General features: G+C 45.7%; 1 pseudogene across 1 annotated transcript; it reads left to right on the top strand.

Annotated features, from left to right (window-relative positions):
- LOC106606099 (polyamine-transporter SLC45A4-like) lies at window positions 1-25,029 on the top strand (annotated as a pseudogene). Its single transcript, XR_014379991.1, has 8 exons — window positions 1-846; window positions 7,453-8,098; window positions 13,044-13,232; window positions 13,558-13,737; window positions 14,327-15,474; window positions 16,702-16,798; window positions 19,594-19,780; window positions 20,729-25,029. The product of XR_014379991.1 is annotated as a polyamine-transporter SLC45A4-like (transcript).

Below are 25,029 nucleotides of genomic sequence, written 5' to 3' on the forward strand. Positions count from 1 at the left end.
ATTGCCCTGTGTAGGGTGCCTTGTTTCGGCTGGGACATTAAACCGGTGTCCTGACTCTCTGTGGTCATAAAAAATCCCATGGCACTTATTGTAAGAGTAAGGGTGTTAAGCCTAGTGGTTAGAGCGTTGGACCAGTAACCGAAAGGTTGCAAGTTCAAATCCCCGAGCTGACAAGGTAAAACAAATCTGTTGTTCTGCCCCTGAACAAGGCAGTTAACCCACTGTTCCTAGGCCGTCATTAAAAATAAGAATTTGTTCTTAACTGACTTGCCTAGTTAAATAAAGGTAAAATATATATATATCTTTTTTTAAATAACTAAATTCCCAACCTGGTCCCATTCCATCATGGCCACCTAATCACCCCCCTCATTCCTAATTGGCATAATATCACTCACCTCTCCACCTGATTGTGGTGAGCGTTCTGGCACAAAAATGGTCGCCATGTATCACCCAGGTGGGTGCTGCACATTGGTGGTGGATGAGATGAATTTGCCCTTTACTATGTAAAGCGCTTTGAGTAACCGTAGAAACGCGCTATATAAATCCACTCAATTATTATTGTTTGTTACAATTATCACAGGACAACAAATGCTTCTGAATGGTGTGTACATTTGTTGAATAACATCCAAGCTTGCCTCCCATTGGATAGAATTAGAGCAATTGGTCATCGATTTTAGTGATGTCAAGTACTGCTTTTTTTTACGGTGGCAATTAATGAGATTGGGTAATGCATTTTGTCATTGGACTGGGCATCAGCGTGTCGAAACAACTAGCAAGCTCAGGCTACTCGGGCACACCGACGACTAAGGAACGTGAATACTTCTTTACATTGGAGAAAGGGATCAGGTATATTCGATTTGTGTATTTTTATCCCAAGTTAGCTGGTTATCTACGGGTTATATTCAGCATAGCTAGCTAAAATACCGTAGCTACCTAGCTAGCTTCTAAGCTAACATTAACTAGCTAGTTAGCTACCGTCTGATCATGTGAACACACCTGTCCGTTGTATCATTAGCGCTCGTGACAGCTTGTACAATCTACTACACACCAACGTTAATAGCAGAGATGGTCTATATTGTAGCGGGCTTTGACGTTAGATATAGGGATAGTGATACCAATATACCGGTAACTCATGCCAGAACAGTTTGATAGCATAGTTAGCTAACGTTACAGACTGAGGAAGTTAGCTAGCTCTTTAGCTTGCAAACTTGGCTCGCTTCTGTAACGTTCGCTAATTTAGCAAGTTATTGATGATAAATACTTATTTCTTACTTCTGAGATAAAAGAACCAGCCAGTCAGCATCTTGACCAGTCCTGTCTTAAACGTATCCCAACCATAGAGGTGTAGAACAACGGTCCCAACCTATAGTGTGCAACTGCAGCCCGCATTAAGGGGGCGTTCCTGCATATGGGCATTAATGCATCTGTAGGAACGCCCCCTCAAGCATCCCATTGGTTCCTTCAAGAACCCCCCAAAAGGTAAATTAAAGTATTATATGTTTTTCGTCTCCTGTGTACCCGGCAGGTGTTCTGCGACACCAGTAGGCAGTGTCCTTCACTCCTGCCTGCCCTCATCATTGTTAACAGAACTGCCGGAAAACAATGCCTGACAGGCGGGGGCGAAGGACAGTCTACTGGTCACCCCCCACTAGTGTGGGAGGCTGGGGCACCACGGGTGCTAGTTAGCACATGGTGTCGCCCCGCCTCCTGTGTACTCCGAGAAAACCGTGCTCGACAGGCGGGGGATAAGGACACTGTCTACCGATTGCCCTCGCCTCCTGCATGCTCTGTACCGGAGAGAACCGTGTGCACGGGAGGCAAGGGGCGAAGGACACTGTCTACCATTGTTGCCACCACCTATCGCTAGCTAGTGTGCTAGCTAGCACAGAGTGTCCTTCGCTCCTGCCTGCCGAACACCTGCCGTCGTTAACAGAACTGTAGGAAAACAGTTACTGGTGTGTAAATCAAAGTTTAATTGTCACGTGCGCCGATTGTTGCCCCCGCCCCTTCTTCTGTGGGGTTTATTGGCAGTTGGCATCCAACATTATGGTGCATTATTGCCACCTACTGTACTGGAGCGCCCCTACCCCCCACCTATGTACCGGAGGCAGTGTCAGAGTATGGGAGTGGAGTGTGCCCAATTTGCGGAGCAAGATTCCCAAAGGCTGCTCCAGTAGTGCTCCATGAGCTCAGGACATGCCCGGCCCAGCATACATTTGTTGTCTGCTTGTCTGCTGCTATAGCCTCTTGCTTTAGCTACTGTCATGGAGTTTGCAAAATATTGTCAGAATTTTTTTTATAAAACACACAGGTGCAAAATCAAGGTGACTTACAAAGATGTAATGTCCACAACTAAATAATCATTGTGGAATCTGAATAGACACGTCCCGAAACCAAGATGGTGTACTTACTATGTGCACATGCTAAAAGGAAGGAAGAGGTGGGTAGTTAATTAAGTGTGTCATTGGAGCAAAGTATTTATAAACAAAAAAAGTTTCCTTAATTTTTGTTCTATTATCTATACAATGGGCCATCATTGATTTTTGTCCCAATAGGCCTGGCATATTCCAACTTTTTTTCAAGGAGCTTTTAGTTTTAATTGGGTTATTGTGCCTAAAAACCTTTAAGCATACCTGCATCTGTGCCTAGCCTGGCAAGAGTGGCCAAAAGGGTGTTTAGCATCCCCAGTGACTCTGCTGGCGCGCTGCAGGCCTGCTCTCAAGGCACCATCACGTAAGCCTGAAGCCACAGACTCACTTTTAAAAATGAATTCAAAGGCACTGAGCCTAATAAGGAACTGTTTACTTCATTTGTATTTAATTCTAAGCAAGTCACAGCCTACACTACTGTTCAAAAGTTTGGGGTCACTTAGAAATGTCCTTGTTTTTGAAAGAAAGGCATTTTTTTGGTCCATTTAAAATAACATCAAATTGATCAGAAATACAGTGTAGACATTGTTATTGTTGTAAATGACTATTGTAGCTGGAAACAGCAGATATTTTTTATATATATGGAATATCTACATAGGCGTACAGAGGCCTGTTATGTTCTAGTTAGAGGCCATCAGACTGTTAAACAGACATCACTAACATAGAGGCTGCTGCCAACATACAGACTCAAATCTTTAGCCACTTTAATAAATGGATTTAATAAAGGTATCAGTAGTCACTTTAAATAACGCCACTTTAATAATGTTTACATATCCTACATTACTCATCTCAGATGTATATGCTGTATTCTATACCATCTACTGCATCTATACCATCTACGGCCATTGCTCATACATATTTATACGTACATATTCTTATTCATCCCTATTACATTTGTGTGTGTATAAGGTAGTCGTTGTGAATTTGTTAGATTACTTGTTAGATATTACTGCACTGTCGGAATTAGAAGCATGAGCATTTCGCTACACTCACGTTAACATCTGCTAACCATGTGTATGTGACCAATAACATTTTATTTTATCACCAACCATCACTCCTGTGTTCCAATGGCACGTTGTTAGCTAATCCAAGTTTATGATTTTAAAAGGCTAATTGATCATTAGAAAACCCTTTTGCAATTATGTTAGCACAGCTGAAACCTGTTGTTCTGATTTAAAGAAGCAATAAAACTGTCCTTCTTTAGACCAGTTGAGTATTTGGAGCATCAGCATGTGTGGGTTCGATTACAGGCTCAAAATGGCCAGACACAAATAACTTTCTTTTGAAACTCGTCAGTCTATTCTTGTTCTGAGAAATGAAGGATATTCCATGCGAGAAATTGCCAAGAAACTGAAGATCTCGTACAACGCTGTGTACTACTCCCTTCACAGAACAGCGCAAACAGCGCAGTGCTTAGGGTCGTTGTCCTGTTGGAAGGTGAACCTTCGCCCCCAGTCTGAGGTCCTGAGTGCTCTGGAGTAGGTTTTCATCAAGGATCTCTCTGTACTTTGCTCCGTTCATCTTTGCCTCGATCCTGACTAGTCTCCCAGTCCCTGCAGCTGAAAAACATCTCCACAGCATGCTGCTACCACCATGCCTCACCGTAGGGATGGTGCCAGGTTTCCTCCAGACGTGACGCTTGGCATTCAGGCCAAAGAGTTCCATCTTGCTTTCATCAGACCAGAGAATCTTGTTTCTCATGGTCTGAGAGTCTTTAGGTGCCTTTTTTTACAGAGGCGTGGCTTCAGTCTGGCCACTCTACAATAAAGGCCTGATTGGTGGAGTGCTGCAGAGAAGGCGAAAACCTTCCAGAAGGACAACCATCTCCACAGAGGAACTCTGGAGTTCTGTCAGTGACCATCGGGTTTTTGGTCACCTCCCTGACCAAGGCCCTTTTCCCCCGATTGCTCGATTTGACCGGGCGGTCAGCTCTAGGAAGAGTCTTGGTGGTTCCATACTTCTTCCATTTAAGAATGATGGAGGCCACTGTGTTCTTGGGGACCTTCAATGCTGCAGAAATGTTTCGACATCCTTCCCCTGATCTGTACCTCGACACAGTCCTGTCTCGGAGCGCTATGGACAATTCCTTCAACCCCATAGCATGGTTTTTGCTCTGACATGCACTGTCAACTGTGGAACCTTATATAGACAGGTGTGTGCCTTTCCAAATCATGTCCAATCAATTGAATTTACCAGAGGTGGACTCCCAAGTTGTAGAAACATATCAAGGATGATCAATGGAAATAGGATGCACCTGAGCTCAATTTCAGTCTCCTAGCAAAGGGTCTGAATACTTATGAATTCTTAAGGTATTTCTGATTTTAATACATTTCCAAACATTTATTCTAAAAACCTCTTTGCTTTGTTTTTATGGAGTATTGTGTGTAGATTGAGGATTTTTTATAAAACTAACAAAATGTGGAAAACATTCCGGCTGCACTGTATATGCTGTTTAATATGACATGTAGCCTATTTGAAATGATGAGCGCTTGTTACATTCACCGTTTCATGTTTATTATAATAATTTTCGTATCATATAGTTTTTTTCTCCTGTGAGAGAGGAATGGATTTTAGCAGAGCGGTTAGAAAGGATGAGAGATGAGCAGGATTTCCCACCACTCAACTATTCTTCCCATGAGAATTCGCTAACTAGACTGGGTGGAGCGTTGAGGGGTGGGTTCTTCAAGGTCATTTTCCATATGAGGATGTTTAGAAGACCCAGTTGAAGAAGTTTGACACAAGGGGATAATTATTGTTGTGGTACATTTAGCCAGAACAGGTTTACTATAAAACCTTATTGGAAATCTACTATAAAACCTTACTGACAAAGAAATGATCAGTCTATAATTTTAATGGTAGGTTTATTTGAACAGTGAGAGACAAAATAACAACAAAAAAATCCAGAAAAACGCATGTCAAAAATGTTATAAATTGATGCATTTTAATGAGGGGAAATAAGTATTTGACCCCCTCTCAATCAGAAAGATTTCTTGCTCCCAGGTGTCTTTTATACAGGTAACAAGCTGAGATTAGGAGCGCACACTTAGAAGTGCTCCTAATCTCAGCTTGTTACTTGTATAAAAGACACCTGTCCACAGAATCAATCAATCAATCAGATTCCAAACTCTCCACCATGACCAAGACCAAAGAGCTCTCCAAGGATGTCAGGGACAAGATTGTAGACCTACACAAGGCTGGAATGGGCTATAAGACCATCACCAAGCAGCTTGGTGAGAAGGTGACAACAGTTGGTGCGATTATTCGCAAATGGAAGAAACACAAAAGAACTGTCAATCTCCCTCGGCCTGGGGCTCCATGCAAGATCTCACCTCGTGGAGTTGCAATGATCATGAGAACGGTGAGGAATCAGCCCAGAACTACACGGGAGGATGTTGTCAATGATCTCAAGGCAGCTGGGACCATAGTCACCAAGAAAACAATTGGTAACACATTACGCCGTGAAGGACTGAAATCCTGCAGCGCCCGCAAGGTCCCCCTGCTCAAGAAAGCACATATACATGCCCGTCTGATTCAGAGGACAACTGGGTGAAAGTGTTGTGGTCAGATGAGACCAAAATGGAGCTCTTTGGCATCAACTCAATTCGCCGTGTTTGGAGGAGGAGGAATGCTGTCTATGACCCCAAGAACACCATCCCCACCGTCAAACATGGAGGTGGAAACATTATGCTTTGGGGGTGTTTTTCTGCTAAGGGGACAGGACAACTTCACCGCATCAAAGGGACGATGGACGGAGCCATGTACCGTCAAATCTTGGATGAGAACCTCCTTCCCTCAGCCAGGGCATTTAAAATGGGTTGTGGATGGGTATTCCAGCATGACAATGACCCAAAACACACGGCCAAGGCAACAAAGGAGTGGCTCAAGAAGAAGCACATTAAGGTCCTGGAGTGGCCTAGCCAGTCTCCAGACACCTTAATCCCATAGAAAATCTGTGGAGGGAGTTGAAGGTTGGAGTTGCCAATCGTCAGCCTCGAAACCTTAATGACTTGGAGAAGATCTGCAAAGAGGAGTGGGCCAAAATCCCTCCTGAGATGTGTGCAAACCTGGTGGCCAACTACAAGAAACGTCTGACCTCTGATTGCCAACAAGGGTTTTGCCACCAAGTACAAAGTCATGTTTTGCAGAGGGGTCAAATACTTATTTCCCCTCATTAAAATGCAAATCAATTTATAACATTTTTGACATGTGTTTTTCTGGATTTTTTGTTGTTGTTATTCTGTCTCTCACTGTTCAAATAAACCTACCATTAAAATTATAGACTGATAATTTATTTGTCAGTGGGCAAAATCAGCAGGGGATCAAATAATTTTTTCCCTCACTGTAATTCAATCTCTGTTAGAACAGTTTGCCACCTGTTTTGGTTGTTAATAGCTACCTCATCTACCCTCAAAGCAAGGTAAGTTACTAGGAGCACAGCAATGGCATGCATAACATCACTCATGCCTAACAACAAGGTTGTGCAATGTGTATTTCAGCCTGTTGTCCATAATGCACATCTATCTTTCTAGGCCTACACTAGTCTCTCATCTCACAGCTGCTGAAACTCCTACAGGACAGCTGGTTCACCCAAGTTCACACAGTGGCTGAGTTCTTGTGTTTTCAAGACTTGATTGTGTGGATGGAGTTTCCTTCCTCCAATCTGAGGAACTTTCTCCTGCAGCTCAATGGGTTGACTCAGTACTTTAGCCTAATTGCAGGTGTACATTTATAGTCATATGGCTGATTACAGCAGCAGCTTGGCTTATCTATTCGGCAGCATCCCAGCTGAACGTGCATCATGAAACTTTACCCAACTAGCTACTAAAGCCCTTTATTGTATTTGTACTGCTGACATTTGAAATATAAAATAGGCCTAAACTGTCATAATACTAGCCTTTATCGGCCTATCCAGAGTCCGTAACATTAAGATGTTTATTGGTTATAAAGGCATTATTGACTATGGGTTAACATACTAACGCTCAGGCTGTCTGTCTGACTTTGTCTGTCTGTGTCCCCTCTACAGATGAATGAGTCACTCCATGGGGTTCTAGAGAGGAACGTTGTCCACCTCCGCCAGCCCCCGTCTCCCTCACCCTGTTCAGCCTCCCCTCTACAGACGTCATCAAATGAGCTCTATCTGAATGCCACTTTCTATGGGTTTGGATTCAGTACAGCAGCCAGCAGTGAAGAGAGCCAATCTCTTACAAAGCCGCGTTTTGTCACGGAACCTTATGAATTGCTGTCAAAAGTGCCTCGAAAGAACTAAAGAAAAGCAGGATTTTTCCTTCATGTATAGTGCTGTTGTTTTGATAGTAGTCCTCTGATTGACCATAAAGGGAAGGACAGTTGCATCAGGGCAGACAGGACCGTAAACTACATTAAGGCTTTAGGGGAGCAGTCATAACTTCTCTCTCTATACGAGCTGACGACCATGGTCCCCCAGAAGGCTGACTTGACTGTTTTGCCACGTCAGGATGTGGTGGAGATGCCAGTGAAGAAGCAGAGCGGTGAGAGGGACGAGGAGAGTCCTGATGGGTCTCTGGCTGAGGGTGCTGGGGAGGAACATATTCCCCTGCGCAAGTGGGTCATGCATGGTGCTGTCATGTTCGGACGAGAGTTCTGCTACGCCATGGAGACAGCCCTGGTCACACCTGTCTTACTGCAAATAGGTCGGTACCAATGGAGACAGCCCTGGTCACACATGTCTTACTGCAAATAGGTCGGTACCAATGGAGACAGCCCTGGTCACACCAGTCTTACTGCAAATAGGTCGGTACCAATGGAGACAGCCCTGGTCACACCAGTCTTACTGCAAATAGGTCGGTACCAATGGAGACAGCCCTGGTCACACCAGTCTTACTGCAAATAGGTCGGTACCAATGGAGACAGCCCTGGTCACACCAGTCTTACTGCAAATAGGTCGGTACCAATGGAGACAGCTCTGGTCACACCAGTCTTACCGCAAATAGGTCGGTACCAATGGAGACAGCCCTGGTCACACCAGTCTTACCGCAAATAGGTCGGTACCAATGGAGACAGCCCTGGTCACACCAGTCTTACCGCAAATAGGTCGGTACCAATGGAGACAGCCCTGGTCACACCAGTCTTACCGCAAATAGGTCGGTACCAATGGAGACAGCCCTGGTCACACCAGTCTTACCGCAAATAGGTCGGTACCAATGGAGACAGCCCTGGTCACACCAGTCTTACTGCAAATAGGTCGGTACCAATGGAGACAGCCCTGGTCACACCAGTCTTACCGCAAATAGGTCGGTACCAATGGAGACAGCCCTGGTCACACCAGTCTTACCGCAAATAGGTCGGTACCAATGGAGACAGCCCTGGTCACACCAGTCTTACTGCAAATAGGTCGGTACCAATGGAGACAGCCCTGGTCACACCAGTCTTACTGCAAATAGGTCGGTACCAATGGAGACAGCCCTGGTCACACCAGTCTTACTGCAAATAGGTCGGTACCAATGGAGACAGCTCTGGTCACACCAGTCTTACCGCAAATAGGTCGGTACCAATGGAGACAGCCCTGGTCACACCAGTCTTACCGCAAATAGGTCGGTACCAATGGAGACAGCCCTGGTCACACCAGTCTTACCGCAAATAGGTCGGTACCAATGGAGACAGCCCTGGTCACACCAGTCTTACCGCAAATAGGTCGGTACCAATGGAGACAGCCCTGGTCACACCAGTCTTACCGCAAATAGGTCGGTACCAATGGAGACAGCCCTGGTCACACCAGTCTTACTGCAAATAGGTTGGTACCAATGGAGACAGCCCTGGTCACACCAGTCTTACTGCAAATAGGTCGGTACCAATGGAGACAGCCCTGGTCACACCAGTCTTACTGCAAATAGGTCGGTACCAATGGAGACAGCCCTGGTCACACCAGTCTTACCGCAAATAGGTCGGTACCAATGGAGACAGCCCTGGTCACACCAGTCTTACCGCAAATAGGTCGGTACCAATGGAGACAGCCCTGGTCACACCAGTCTTACCGCAAATAGGTCGGTACCAATGGAGACAGCCCTGGTCACACCAGTCTTACCGCAAATAGGTCGGTACCAATGGAGACAGCCCTGGTCACACCAGTCTTACTGCAAATAGGTCGGTACCAATGGAGACAGCCCTGGTCACACCAGTCTTACTGCAAATAGGTTGGTACCAATGGAGACAGCCCTGGTCACACCAGTCTTACTGCAAATAGGTCGGTACCAATGGAGACAGCCCTGGTCACACCAGTCTTACTGCAAATAGGTCGGTACCAATGGAGACAGCCCTGGTCACACCAGTCTTACTGCAAATAGGTCGGTACCAATGGAGGGTGTTGGTTGACAGAAAAAATTGTATTGGAGTTGCAACTAAGGCATTTCATATGTGTATTTTACCCTTTTGGATAATTGTTTGCCAAATGGTTACCAAAGATTGGTCCTGAGCCAGTCTCTGTTAGGTTTACTCCATCATAAGGGCTGGGAGTGATGTGGGGTTATGTTAACTGTCTGTACACTGTGCACAGGCAGCATAACAGACCGGGCCGTTACTAGGTTACTAGGTTTGCCACCAATGCAGAATGGAACAATGTCTTCTACAGAGTTTGGTAGGTATGGCAAGAATGTGTGAGTCTGCACGTTTCAGTCAACCTGTTTTCCCGCCGGGAACAATTTTGTCATAAATGGATTTGCCGAACTCTCCATCTCTGTGATGTAACTCCTATGTACAGTTTAGGGTACATGGACAGTAGGTCTCTAGGTCTCTTTATCTACACAGCATGGAACAGCTGCACATTTCTTTCAATGTATGATGAACATTGTAGGCAGACATTGTCACACAGCAAAGGGTTAGCTACAACTGAGCTAGTATTGGATAACACAGGCTTATCTTAATCCGCTCCTTCAGGACTGTCATAACAGAAGCAAACGTGCGAGTGCACATAATAATATTTTGAAGTAGTGGTGAAGTAAAAGTTTGTTTTTGTAACCCTTTAAACTTCTGGTTGAAAATGGCAGATTTGGGCACTAATAAGCGCCTACAATTGGAAGGCAGTGGCTGTACAGTAACATGTTATACATGATGTCAGAGCTCTGGCTCTGTATTGGTTTTGACCCAACAGCCGTTCTGAACTTGAGCACCCATCCCTACTGCTAATTGGTCAACTTTTGCAAATTCTTTGTCATCTGTTTGAGGGATATGCTGTAAATTAAGATGACTCGATGTATTCTGAAAGATGAGACGTTGAGGATTATACTAAATACCGCTTTGATGATCCAAGCAAGCCAAACATCCGTGAGTCCAAATGTGCACTTCACGTCTCCAAATCATAAAACTCAAGTCATATACAGTATCAACGTTTATGATCACTGTTTGATGTACAGTTACAAGATGACATGTGGTCATACCCTGTGTTGTTCTGAACAGAAGGAGTCTGTTTGATGTACAGTTACAAGATGACATGTGGTCATACCCTGTGTTGTTCTGAACAGAAGGAGTCTGTTTGATGTACAGTTACAAGATGACATGTGGTCATACCCTGTGTTGTTCTGAACAGAAGGAGTCTGTTTGATGTACAGTTACAAGATGACATGTGGTCATACCCTGTGTTGTTCTGAACAGAAGGAGTCTGTTTGATGTACAGTTACAAGATGACATGTGGTCATACCCTGTGTTGTTCTGAACAGAAGGAGTCTGTTTGATGTACAGTTACAAGATGACATGTGGTCATACCCTGTGTTGTTCTGAACAGAAGGAGTCTGTTTGATGTACAGTTACAAGATGACATGTGGTCATACCCTGTGTTGTTCTGAACAGAAGGAGCCTGTTTGTTTATTGTGCGGAACAAGCACCTGAATGCACTTATGACTTCTTTCTACACACCTAAATGACTATATGTTCCTCTGTATTGCCTTGTGAAAGCCTAACGCTGTACGATCCTGTTTGATAACTTAGTTAGTCATGTTGGCAATAGAACAAGCTTTAAAATCATGCCCACCTGACCCAGATTGCCATTTCTAATGGACCCTTTTTTGGATTGTGGAAATAACAACAGTAATTGTGTGATGCCGGATTGTGTTCCAAACTAAACAAATACCAGTGTGCTTGCTCTAGTTCCTCAACGGCACAGCTAGGAGAGTTCAAGACCCTTCTTTGAGTCATAAAAGTGCATTGAAATGTCTTAGGAATTGTGCACACTTTGGAGAGGTGTATGTCCACTTGGAGACACCAGTTAGACCCTTGTCATTTTTGTGTCTTATGTTGCACCTACCCCACAATTTCCAGGAATATTATTATGTTACTGAATGTATCCAGAGTATATTCAGATTTCGTTATCAACAACTGATGAAAAAGTAGAGTAAATATAAAATCAACAGTGTAATGGTTGGGTTCAGTCTTGTGCCAGGTGAACTGTTGTGTACTCACCTTTTGGGCTACTCATTTTCCCATGATCTACAAACTCTTCCCTTTCAATTGCTACAATGGTTATGCATTTGCTTTTCATATTTTTTCTGTAAGAAACATTTCAATTTAGCCCTATCCATATAGGCCAATTCCCATGAGTGTAAAGGGTTAAGTCTTGGTGACATTTCCCACTATTGCCTTGAGTATAACTTAGTCCCAGTCATTCATTACGGCCCCTAATGTATAGCCTAACTACTTTTCCTTGGTATTTCTGAGAAGGACGATCTGACTTGATGCCAGCTTCTCATATCTTGTTGATTTTCTGAGAGGGTTATAAAAGTCTGTCCAGAAGCCAGTGACAGTTCAACAACCATTTTACTGCTCAGACTGAGCAACAGACTAGGTCACATTCAGTGCATTCCACTCCATAAACCAACAGGCTACGCATTTAACCCTTTCTGAACAAATTCTAACGTGCACTACCTAGCATTTGAAAGAGGATAGAAAGCTTCCATTTATTGTGTTTCCAGTTTCACTGTCTGTTCTGTTGTTGCCATAGCTGCGTGAGGCCTATATCATTGTAGCCTTCCTACAGAGGGAAGTATCACAGAGATGAAGATTGTCAGTTTGTTTCCATAGTTCTTGCAACAAGTTGTGTCTTGCGTGAGGGCTCTTATCTAGGTTAATGAACAACCGGCTTGTAGAAACACGTCCACTTGTTTTCCTTCTAGTGACAATCTGTAACACATATTCTAGTGGGAGATGTACAGTGATTGTTGTTTAATGTGTAGGCCTGCTGAAGTAGAGCATCAGCTGCATAGCTTTCATTAGAAAGCTCAGTGAAACAGCCTAGTTCCAAGCCAAGGTCTACAGTACATCAGACTGGAGTGTGATACATTGAGATGGTTCCAGCTACCCACAAACCTCCTTTCACCTCACCTCACACGGCCTCACCAAACCTGCTAGTGACTATGGAAGGACTAGAATGTGATTCAGCATTGTTGATTAAAAGCTTTGATGGCTGTGGTTCTGTAAAGAATGCCCTTTAGGCTGCGGGCAAAAGATTTTGTAATAGTTGAACTTTTGACAAACTAATATTTGATGAATGCTAATAGGATTTCATCCGTGATCAGTCTCTCTGTGGCCAAAGCCTTAAGCATATTGACTGAAGGTGTTTTTTGTCTCTGTGTGTTTTTTTGTTTTTTTCAGGACTTCCAGAGCAGTACTACAGCCTGACGTGGTTTCTGAGCCCCATCCTGGGCCTGATCCTCACCCCTCTCATTGGCTCAGCCAGCGACCGCTGCACCCTGAAATGGGGCCGCAGGAGACCCTTCATCCTGGCACTCTGTGTGGGGGTGTTACTGGGAGTTTCTCTCTTCCTCAATGGGTCCCTCCTAGGTGAGCCTAGTATACATTGGTACTTAGTTTTGAGGGAGGTACTGACTGAGTTCCAAATGGAACCCTATTCCTTATGTAGTTCACTACTTTAGACCAGAGCCATAGAGCCCTGTGGGCTGTGGTCAAAAGTAGTGCACTATAAAGGGAATGTGGGACGTAGGCACTATTTAATCATCATATATTGGAAATGTGAAACTCCCTTAGATGCTCATGTTTTTATTTTTTTATTTTCTGTATTGTAAAATGATGATTCTTTAATGACAGTGCTATGCTATATAAATACATTATTATTATTATTCATTCCTTCTTATTCTGTGTGCTGTAGGATTAGCCCTCGGGGACGTTCCCAGCAGTCAGCCCATTGGGATAGTGCTGACGGTGCTGGGTGTGGTTCTACTGGACTTCAGTGCAGACGCCTCAGATGGGCCTATCAGAGCCTACCTGTTGGATGTAGCCGACACAGAGGAGCAGGACATGGCCCTCAACATACATGCCTTCTCTGCAGGTACACTATGCTGCCCTAGTTGTATTGGCTCCTTCTCAATAGTCTGTCCTTGATTCCTTGTGTCCTCTCCTCCCCACCTCCTCAAACAGTCAGAGGGAAGCAGGAAGAGGATTTAAGAACCCTACAAGCACATTTCATCTCCTCATATCATGTTCTCTTTCTGCACTTTCATCTGCCGTTTTGAGGAGGAGGAGGCAGGGAGAGGACGGGAGGAGAGGACACTAAGACACTAGAATCACTATGTAACTGGGGGGGTGAATGCCAAATCCACTCTATAACAGTTATTATTGCTCAATGTTAGGTTAAGAGAGCTATCAGTCATGTCTTGAGTCAGTTTTAAATTGATTTCATGTTGTTGAAGCCGGTGTATATGATTGGTGGAGCGACATGTTTGGAATGTGAGGTCACATGGCGCCCCCTCTAAACAAATACAATCTTTACTTTTATTGGTCACGGTTGCTCCCATGATGATTCCCTGAGGGGAATAAACAAAAACATGAGGAAAGTCATTTATCATCGGTATTTCGAGCACCGAACAACTCATAAAGTGGCTAGCTCTAACATTGTTTTGACATTGTGTTTTTGGCAGGGCTGGGAGGAGCGGTTGGCTACGTGCTGGGTGGCCTGGACTGGACCAGCACCATCCTGGGCATGGCCTTCAAGTCCCAGGAGCAGATCCTGTTTGTGTTTGCTGCCGTCATCTTCACCATATCTGTGACTCTATACATGTTCAGTATCAAGGAGGAGAGTTTTGAGGCTCGTGGTGACACTCCGAGAGAGGGAGACTCCGACAGCCTGTCCTCCTCAGGGAAACTGAAGGAGGGCTTGGCGGGGCCTCGTAGTATACCTCAGCTGGACGTTATAGGAGAGGAGGACGCCCAGTCAGAGAGAGAGCTCTTCATCAACGTGGACAGGGTGAGGAGTAAGAGCGACTCGGTGCTGGCCATGCCTGACGCCACCATCGAGCTGGACTCAGACCTGGACCAGGACGGTCATTTCCTGGCCGACATTGAGCCCTCCATCTTTCAGGACTACCCCCAAGATTTCTACCCTTGCACCCCTCAGAGACACTACAGTGGATGGGGCATCCAGGACCAGGAAGGCCCCCATCCCGGGGCTCAGGCAGACAGCCAGCTGCCCCTCTTCCACCAGGACCCCTCCCCCTACTACAGCAGGGAGCACATGTTGCTCAACAACCAGACCAACCAGGGAGCCAAGGGCCTCAACGGGGCCACGGCCGTCCCCTCCAACCACACAGCCCGCGGGGCCAACAGCCAGGGCCGTATGCCAGGCCTGAGGCCGTCCAGCACCACCGCCGGGGCACGCCGCTTCCCCCACACCTTCTACCGCCAGCCGTCATTTACATTCTCTTACTATGGCCGCGTGGGTTCAGCACGATACCGCCACCGCAGAAACACCATGGGCAATCCGGCCTGCGCCAACCTCCGCATCAAGACCTCGCAGAGCATGAACGACATCTACGAGCACATGCAGCGGCGGCAGCAGAGGAGGGAGCTCCAGCAGAGCAGCACCACGCTGTCCAGCGGTGACTCTGAGAGTGACGACGGGGACGAGGGGGGCACCACGGTCAAGCTGCTGTGGCTGTCCATGCTGAAGATGCCCCCCCAGCTGCTGAGGCTCTGCGTCTGTCATCTCCTCACCTGGTTCTCCATCATCGCTGAGGCCGTCTTCTACACAGACTTCATGGGACAGGTCATTTATGCTGGAGACCCCACAGTAAGAACCGGTCCAGTCCTCCATTGTAATTCATTGTTTATTGTAGTTCATTATAGTTTGTAGTTTATTTCAGTTAGAGAATGAGCAAACTCTTCTTTTATTTGTCCATCTTTCGTTAATAATCTACTGTTCCTGTTTTCCTTTCTTCTCTTACTACTCTTCTTTGATATTCTCTGTTTCTCCTCTGCAGGACAGGGAACCCTCTGAGAATCACTAGGTCTCTGTTTCTCCTCTGTAGGACAGGGAACCCTCTGAGAATCACTAGGTCTCTGTTTCTCCTCTGCAGGACAGGGAACTCTCTGAGAATCACTAGGTCTCTGTTTCTCCTCTGCAGGACAGGGACCCTCTGAGAATCACTAGGTCTCTGTTTCTCCTCTGTAGGACAGGGAGCCCTCTGAGAATCACTAGGTCTCTGTTTCTCCTCTGTAGGACAGGGAACCCTCTGAGAATCACTAGGTCTCTGTTTCTCCTCTGTAGGACAGGGAACCCTCTGAGAATCACTAGGTCTCTGTTTCTCCTCTGTAGGACAGGGAACCCTCTGAGAATCACTAGGTCTCTGTTTCTCCTCTGTAGGACAGGGAACCTTCTGAGAATCACTAGGTCTCTGTTTCTCCTCTGTAGGACAGGGAACCCTCTGAGAATCACTAGGTCTCTGTTTCTCCTCTGTAGGACATGGAACCCTCTGAGAATCACTAGGTCTCTGTTTCTCCTCTGTAGGACAGGGAACCTCTGAGAATCACTAGGTCTCTGTTTCTCCTCTGTAGGACAGGGAACTCTCTGAGAATCACTAGGTCTCTGTTTCTCCTCTGTAGGACAGGGAACCCTCTGAGAATCACTAGGTCTCTGTTTCTCCTCTGTAGGACAGGGAACCCTCTGAGAATCACTAGGTCTCTGTTTCTCCTCTGCAGGACAGGGAACCCTCTGAGAATCACTAGGTCTCTGTTTCTCCTCTGCAGGACAGGGAACCCTCTGAGAATCACTAGGTCTCTGTTTCTCCTCTGCAGGACAGGGAACCCTCTGAGAATCACTAGGTCTCTTTTTCTCCTCTGTAGGACGGGGAACCCTCTGAGAATCACTAGGTCTACTGACAAGGGCTCAAGTTATTTTAAATGCCAATGTAATGTTTTTAATGGGACAAAATGTTAATTCTGATAATATGCACAATTTTGTGGTGCAAATTGCTTTAGGAGTTTCTGGACTTCTATATGTTCCATTTTCTCCATCTAGGCTCCTGCTAACTCCACTGAACTGCAGAACTACCATAAAGGGGTTCAGATGGGCTGCTGGGGACTGGTTGTCTATGCTGCTACCGCTGCAGTCTGCTCAGGAAGGTCCTACTCCTTAGAGAAATACACAGTATGAACAGCAACATGTACAGTGTGGACAGCAACATGGACAGTATGGACAGTGTAGACAGCAACATGGATAGTGTGGACAGCAACATGGACAGTGTGGACAGCAACGTGAACAGCAACGTGGACAGTATGAACAGTAATGTGTGCAGTATGGACAGCAACATGGACAGCAACGTGCACAGTATGGACAGCAACGTCCACAGTATGGACAGCAACGTGAACAGCAACGTGTACAGTATGGACAGCAATGTGGACAGTAACGTGTACAGTATGGACAGTAACGTGTACAGTATGGACAGCAACGTGTACAGTATGGACAGCAACGTGGACAGCAACGTGCACAGTATGGACAGCAATGTGGACAGTAACGTGTACAGTAACGTGCACAGTATGGACAGCAACGTGCACAGTATGGACAGCAACGTGCACAGTATGGACAGCAACGTGCACAGTATGGACAGCAACGTGGACAGCAACGTGCACAGTATGGACAGCAACGTGAACAGTATGGACAGCAACGTGAACAGAATGGACAGCAACGTGGACAGTAACGTGTACAGTGTGGACAGCAACGTGTACAGTGTGGACAGTGTGGACAGCAACGTGGACAGTGTGGACAGCAACGTGGACAGTGTGGACAGCAACGTGGACAGTATGGACAGCAACGTGGACAGTATGGACAGCAACGTGTACAGCAATGTGTACAGTATGGACAGCAACGTGGACAGCAACGTGAACAGTATGGACAGCAACGTGAACAGTATGGACAGCAACGTGGACAGCAACGTGAACAGTGGACAGCAACGTGGACAGCAACGTGTACAGTATGGACAGCAACGTGGACAGCAACGTGGACAGTATGGACAGCAACGTGTACAGCAACGTGTACAGTATGGACAGCAACGTGTACAGTATGGACAGCAACGTGTACAGCAATGTGTACAGTATGGACAGCAACGTGGACAGCAACGTGAACAGTATGGACAGCAACGTGAACAGTATGGACAGCAACGTGAACAGTATGGACAGCAACGTGAACAGTATGGACAGCAACGTGAACAGTATGGACAGCAACGTGAACAGTATGGACAGCAACGTGGACAGCAACATGAACAGTGGACAGCAACGTGGACAGCAACGTGTACAGTATGGACAGCAACGTGTACAGTATGGACAGCAACGTGCACAGCAACGTGCACAGTATGGACAGCAACGTGCACAGCAATGTGCACAGTATGGACAGCAACGTGCACAGCAACGTGCACAGTATGGACAGCAACGTGCACAGCAATGTGCACAGTATGGACATCAACGTGAACAGCAACGTGCACAGTATGGACAGCAACGTGCACAGTATGGACAGCAACGTGGACAGCAACATGAACAGTGGACAGCAACGTGGACAGCAACGTGTACAGTATGGACAGCAACGTGCACAGTATGGACAGCAACGTGGACAGCAACATGAACAGTGGACAGCAACGTGGACAGCAACGTGTACAGTATGGACAGCAACGTGTACAGTATGGACAGCAACATGGACAGCAACGTGTACAGTATGGACAGCAACGTGGACAGCAACGTGAACAGTATGGACAGCAACGTGAACAGTATGGACAGCAACGTGAACAGTATGGACAGCAACGTGAACAGTATGGACAGCAACGTGAACAGTATGGACAGCAACGTGGACAGCAACATGAACAGTGGACAGCAACGTGGACAGCAACGTGTACAGTATGGACAGCAACGTGTACAGTATGGACAGCAACGTGCACAGCAACGTGCACAGTATGGACAGCAACGTGCACAGCAATGTGCACAGTATGGACATCAACGTGAACAGCAACGTGCACAGTATGGACAGCAACGTGCACAGTATGGACAGCAACGTGGACAGCAACATGAACAGTGGACAGCAACGTGTACAGTATGGACAGCAACGTGTACAGTATGGACAGCAACATGGACAGCAACGTGTACAGTATGGACAGCAACGTGCACAGCAACGTGCACAGTATGGACAGCAACGTGAACAGCAATGTGCACAGTATGGACATCAACGTGAACAGTATGGACAGCAACGTGCACAGTATGGACAGCAACGTGGACAGCAACGTGCACAGTATGGACAGCAACGTGCACAGTATGGACAGCAACGTGAATAGCAACGTGCACAGTATGGACAGCAACGTGGACAGCAACGTGCACAGTATGGACAGCAACGTGCACAGTATGGACAGCAACGTGCACAGTATGGACAGCAACGTGCACATTAACGTGCACAGTATGGACAGCATCGTGAACAGCAACGTGCACAGTATGGACAGTAACGCGTACAGTATGGACAGCAACGCGTACAGTATGGACAGCAACGTGAACAGCAACGCGTACAGTATGGACAGCAACGCGTACAGTATGGACAGCAACGTGTACAGTATGGACAGCAACGTGGACAGCAACGTGTACAGTATGGACAGCAACGTGCACAGCAACATGTACAGTATGGACAGCAACGCGGACAGTATGGACAGCAACGTGGACAGTATGGACAGCAAAATGAACAGCAACGTGTACAGTATGAACAGCAAAATGAATAGCAATGTGTACGGTATGAACAGCAATGTGTACGGTATGAACAGCAATGTGTATACCAAAGAGTGAGGACTTGACTCACACCCAGTATAGTGAGTACTAAGTACATGCTACTTAATGCAACTAATTTGTGCCAACTCAATAATGTTGCGTATGTTGTATTTGTTGACAGCTGTGCTCCAGAAGTACCTGGACAACTACGACCTGAGCATTAAGGTCATCTACATCCTGGGTACTCTGAGCTTCTCCCTAACGTCTATGTTGCCATGGTGATGATCAGCACCATGGGCATCATCTCCATGAGTATCTCCTACTGCCCCTATGCTCTGCTGGGCCAGTACCATGAGAACAAGCAGGTGAGGATCCCTATGGATCACTGTGGAACACCATAGATCCCTATACACTGAGTGTACAAAACATTAGGAACACCTTCCTCATATTGAGTTGCAGCCCCCCCCCCCTTTTGCCCTCAGAACAGCCTCAATATGTTGGGCCATGGACTTTGCAAGGTGACAAGTGTTCCACGGGGATGCTGGCACATGTTGACTCCCTATTTCCCACAGTTGTAAAATGAGCTGGATGTCCTTTGGGTGGTGGACCATTCTTGATACACACAGGAAACTGTTGAGCATGAAAAAGCCAGCAGCGTTGCAGTTCTTGACTCAAACCGGTGCGCCTGTCACCTACTACCATACCCCGTTCAAAGGCACTTAAATCTTTTGTCTTGCCCATTCACCCTCTGAATGGCACACATACACAATCCATGTCCCAATTGTCTCAAGGCTTAAAAATCCTTAGAAATAAAGGAGGACCAAGGCACTCTTAATATAATTATTTAAAATGCCATTTTGTATGGCATGTTCAATGAAAACAAAGTTTAAACTCAGTTTTGGCTGCATGGCCTTCGTCTTCAACATGTCTCCTCTTCATCTACACTGATTGAAGTGGATTTAACAGGTGACATCAATAAGGGATCATAGCTTTCACCTGGATTCACCTGGTCAGTCTGTCATGGAAAGAGCAGGTGTTCTTAATGTTTTGTACACTCAGTGTAGATTAATATAGTTCACTATAGATCTTAACAGACCTAGTTAGTAGACTCTGCCAGTACCATGAGAACAAGGATGTCGGTACACTTCCAAACTGGTCATATTGTTAATAAAAACGACTTTATATGGATATGTTGCTCATTCTAGGCCAATGTGATGATAATTGAGTTTGGAACTAGGTAATAACCTATCTTTGGACTGATGTGAGAGATTAGTAAAAAATGTTTTAAAAAATTCCCTCTGTCTTTACTGCAGTACATCCACAACAGTCCGGGGAAGTCGCGACGAGGCTTCGGCATCGACTGTGCCATACTGTCGTGCCAGGTGTACATTGCCCAGATCCTGGTGGCGTCTACGCTGAGCACGGTGGTGGACGCGGTGGGCAGCGTGCGGGTCATCCCAATGATGGCCTCTGGAGGCTCCTTCCTGGGCTTCCTCACCTCCACATTCCTGGTCATCTACCCAGACTCCTCCACTCCCACCACTACGCAGGACCAGGATGGGTATGGAGAGGAGGGGACTCCAGCCCTGGTGGCCCCAGAACCAGGCCCCAGTGGTAGTAGTATGCAGGAGCCAGTAGTCCTGCTCAAAACGTCGCTCAAGAGCAGCAGCAGCACGGCTAACTACGAGTCCACTATTTAACAAAGAAGAAGAGGGGCAAGGAGAAAATACTGGTGGCATCTCAATAGTCATGAAGTGGCTTCCTCTCTTTGTCTCCTTTCTTTAATCTGCACAGATATCTGGTGGAGAAAGACAGTGACCAAACCTTAACACTCACTAGTCACATGAGTTCCAGTGGGATGGACTGTTCCAATGAACACGTTGTGCATTTCTTGACATATGGCTGTTTTTCTTTTCCTTGTGGGGTTCAAATGTTTGTGGTTTCACCGGCTGCGTCCCAAATAGCACCCTACTCCCTTTTATAGTTCACTTCTTTTGACCTGGGTCCACAAGGCTCTGGTCAAATGTAGTGCACTAAATAGGGAATAGGGTGCCATTTGGGACTCATTCACAGTTTGAAAGGCCTGCAGGAGGCAATATCAGACTGAGTATCCACCTCATACACAGGATCCTAATGCTGGAGTCTCTTTTTTTACACATGGGATCTAATGCTGGACTCTTTTTCTTAAATGGGACTTGGACTTTTTCTTTAGATGGATGTTTAGACTGCACATGAATATTGTCACTGCATTTCTACATTCAAAACATGTTTTATTGATTTTATTTTGTGATTCTACAAAATGGTTGGAGTGACCGATCAACTTTTTTAGATCAAACTTAGTTTCCCCACAGACAGAATGCTATAGGAGTCACTATGTTACTGTGACCTCACTAAAGATGCTGCAGCCACAGAGGATCCAGTTCAGAACAATATAGGAGTCTGTCTTACTGTGACCTCACTAAAGATGCTGCAGCCATCGAAGATCCAGTTCAGAACAATATAGGAGTCTCTGTTACTGTGACCTCACTAAAGATGCTGCAGCCATTGAAGATCCAGTTCAGAACAATATAGGAGTCTCTGTTACTGTGACCTCACTAAAGATGCTGCAGCCACAGAGGATCCAGTTCAGAACAATATAGGAGTCTCTGTTACTGTGACCTCACTAAAGATGCTGCAGCCACAGAGGATCCAGTTCAGAACAATATAGGAGTCTCTGTTACTGTGACCTCACTAAAGATGCTGCAGCCACAGAGGATCCAGTTTAGAACAATATAGGAGTCTCTCTGTTACTGTGACCTCACTAAAGATGCTGCATCCACAGAGGATCCAGTTCAGAACAATATAGGAGTCTCTCTGTTACTGTGACCTCACTAAAGATGCTGCAGCCACAGAGGATCCAGTTTAGAACAATATAGGAGTCTCTCTGTTACTGTGACCTCACTAAAGATGCTGCAGCCATCGAAGATCCAGTTCAGAACAATATAGGAGTCTCTGTTACTGTGACCTCACTAAAGATGCTGCAGCCACAGAGGATCCAGTTCAGAACAATATAGGAGTCTCTGTTACTGTGACCTCACTAAAGATGCTGCAGCCACAGAGGATCCAGTTCAGAACAATATAGGAGTCTCTGTTACTGTGACCTCACTAAAGATGCTGCAGCCATCGAAGATCCAGTTCAGAACAATATAGGAGTCTCTGTTACTGTGACCTCACTAAAGATGCTGCAGCCACAGAGGATCCAGTTCAGAACAATATAGGAGTCTCTCTGTTACTGTGACCTCACTAAAGATGCTGCAGCCATCGAAGATCCAGTTCAGAACAATATAGGAGTCTCTGTTACTGTGACCTCACTAAAGATGCTGCAGCCACAGAGGATCCAGTTCAGAACAATATAGGAGTCTGTCTTACTGTTACCTCACTAAAGATGCTGCAGCCATCGAAGATCCAGTTCAGAACAATATAGGAGTCTCTGTTACTGTGACCTCACTAAAGATGCTGCAGCCATTGAAGATCCAGTTCAGAACAATATAGGAGTCTCTGTTACTGTGACCTCACTAAAGATGCTGCAGCCACAGAGGATCCAGTTCAGAACAATATAGGAGTCTCTGTTACTGTGACCTCACTAAAGATGCTGCAGCCACAGAGGATCCAGTTTAGAACAATATAGGAGTCTCTCTGTTACTGTGACCTCACTAAAGATGCTGCATCCACAGAGGATCCAGTTCAGAACAATATAGGAGTCTCTCTGTTACTGTGACCTCACTAAAGATGCTGCAGCCATCTAAGATCCAGTTCAGAACAATTATAGGAGTCTCTGTTACTGTGACCTCACTAAAGATGCTGCAGCCACAGAGGATCCAGTTTAGAACAATATAGGAGTCTCTCTGTTACTGTGACCTCACTAAAGATGCTGCAGCCATCGAAGATCCAGTTCAGAACAATATAGGAGTCTCTGTTACTGTGACCTCACTAAAGATGCTGCAGCCACAGAGGATCCAGTTCAGAACAATATAGGAGTCTGTTACTGTGACCTCACTAAAGATGCTGCAGCCATCGAAGATCCAGTTCAGAACAATATAGGAGTCTCTGTTACTGTGACCTCACTAAAGATGCTGCAGCCACAGAGGATCCAGTTCAGAACAATATAGGAGTCTCTGTTACTGTGACCTCACTAAAGATGCTGCAGCCACAGAGGATCCAGTTCAGAACAATATAGGAGTCTCTGTTACTGTGACCTCACTAAAGATGCTGCAGCCATCGAAGATCCAGTTCAGAACAATATAGGAGTCTCTGTTACTGTGACCTCACTAAAGATGCTGCAGCCACAGAGGATCCAGTTCAGAACAATATAGGAGTCTCTCTGTTACTGTGACCTCACTAAAGATGCTGCAGCCACAGAGGATCCAGTTCAGAACAATATAGGAGTCTCTGTTACTGTGACCTCACTAAAGATGCTGCAGCCATCGAAGATCCAGTTCAGAACAATATAGGAGTCTCTGTTACTGTGACCTCACTAAAGATGCTGCAGCCACAGAGGATCCAGTTCAGAACAATATAGGAGTCTCTGTTACTGTGACCTCACTAAAGATGCTGCAGCCATCGAAGATCCAGTTCAGAACAATATAGGAGTCTCTGTTACTGTGACCTCACTAAAGATGCTGCAGCCACAGAGGATCCAGTTCAGAACAATATAGGAGTCGCTATGTTACTGTGACCTCACTAAAGATGCTGCAGCCACAGAGGATCCAGTTCAGAACAATATAGGAGTCTCTGTTACTGTGACCTCACTAAAGATGCTGCAGCCACAGAGGATCCAGTTCAGAACAATATAGGAGTCTCTGTTACTGTGACCTCACTAAAGATACTGCAGCCACAGAGGATCCAGTTCAGAACAATATAGGAGTCTCTGTTACTGTGACCTCACTAAAGATGCTGCAGCCACAGAGGATCCAGTTTAGAACAATATAGGAGTCTCTGTTACTTTGACCTCACTAAAGATGCTGCAGCCACAGAGGATCCAGTTCAGGGTCAGTCAGTTACATTCCCTGTTATAAACACCCTCCACTAACTCAATTTCTTCTGTCTATTGACATGTATATCATGAAAACACTCAGGGCTATTATACAGCACAGACAATATGATGTCCAGGTTACACCAAAAGTCCAAAAAAGCATTCAGGACATTTCTTTTTGTAGCTCATATTTGCCATTTACTGGGTTGAGTGGCCTATAGCCTACTGTTTACATGACAGAGTTGGATAAACGTTATCAGCCTTAAGATAATCAAATGCTGAAGTGATGATGCTTACACTCTAACACATATCAATGTTTTTAAAAGGGAAAATGTTGTAAACATCGATTATAGTATGCTGCATGGAAGGATACTAGATTTCATACGACGACTAGTAATTAAAAATGGTCTATGACCATAAGATGCCTTTGGACCCATCCAGCATTGAAGAAACCCTACACTGTACTGTGCTACAGTAAGTAGCCCTCTGTTGTTCTGAACCATCTGTTCCACAGGGTAACGTACAAGAAAGGATATGGCTCTGTATGTTTTTACATTTAACAACTGCAAAAGCTGCACAATAAACTTTAAGAACTTTAAGACA

The sequence above is a fragment of the Salmo salar genome, chromosome 02 (genome assembly GCF_965601325.2).
Source record: "Salmo salar chromosome 02, fSalSal1, whole genome shotgun sequence".
Taxonomy (NCBI): Eukaryota; Metazoa; Chordata; class Actinopteri; order Salmoniformes; family Salmonidae; genus Salmo; species Salmo salar.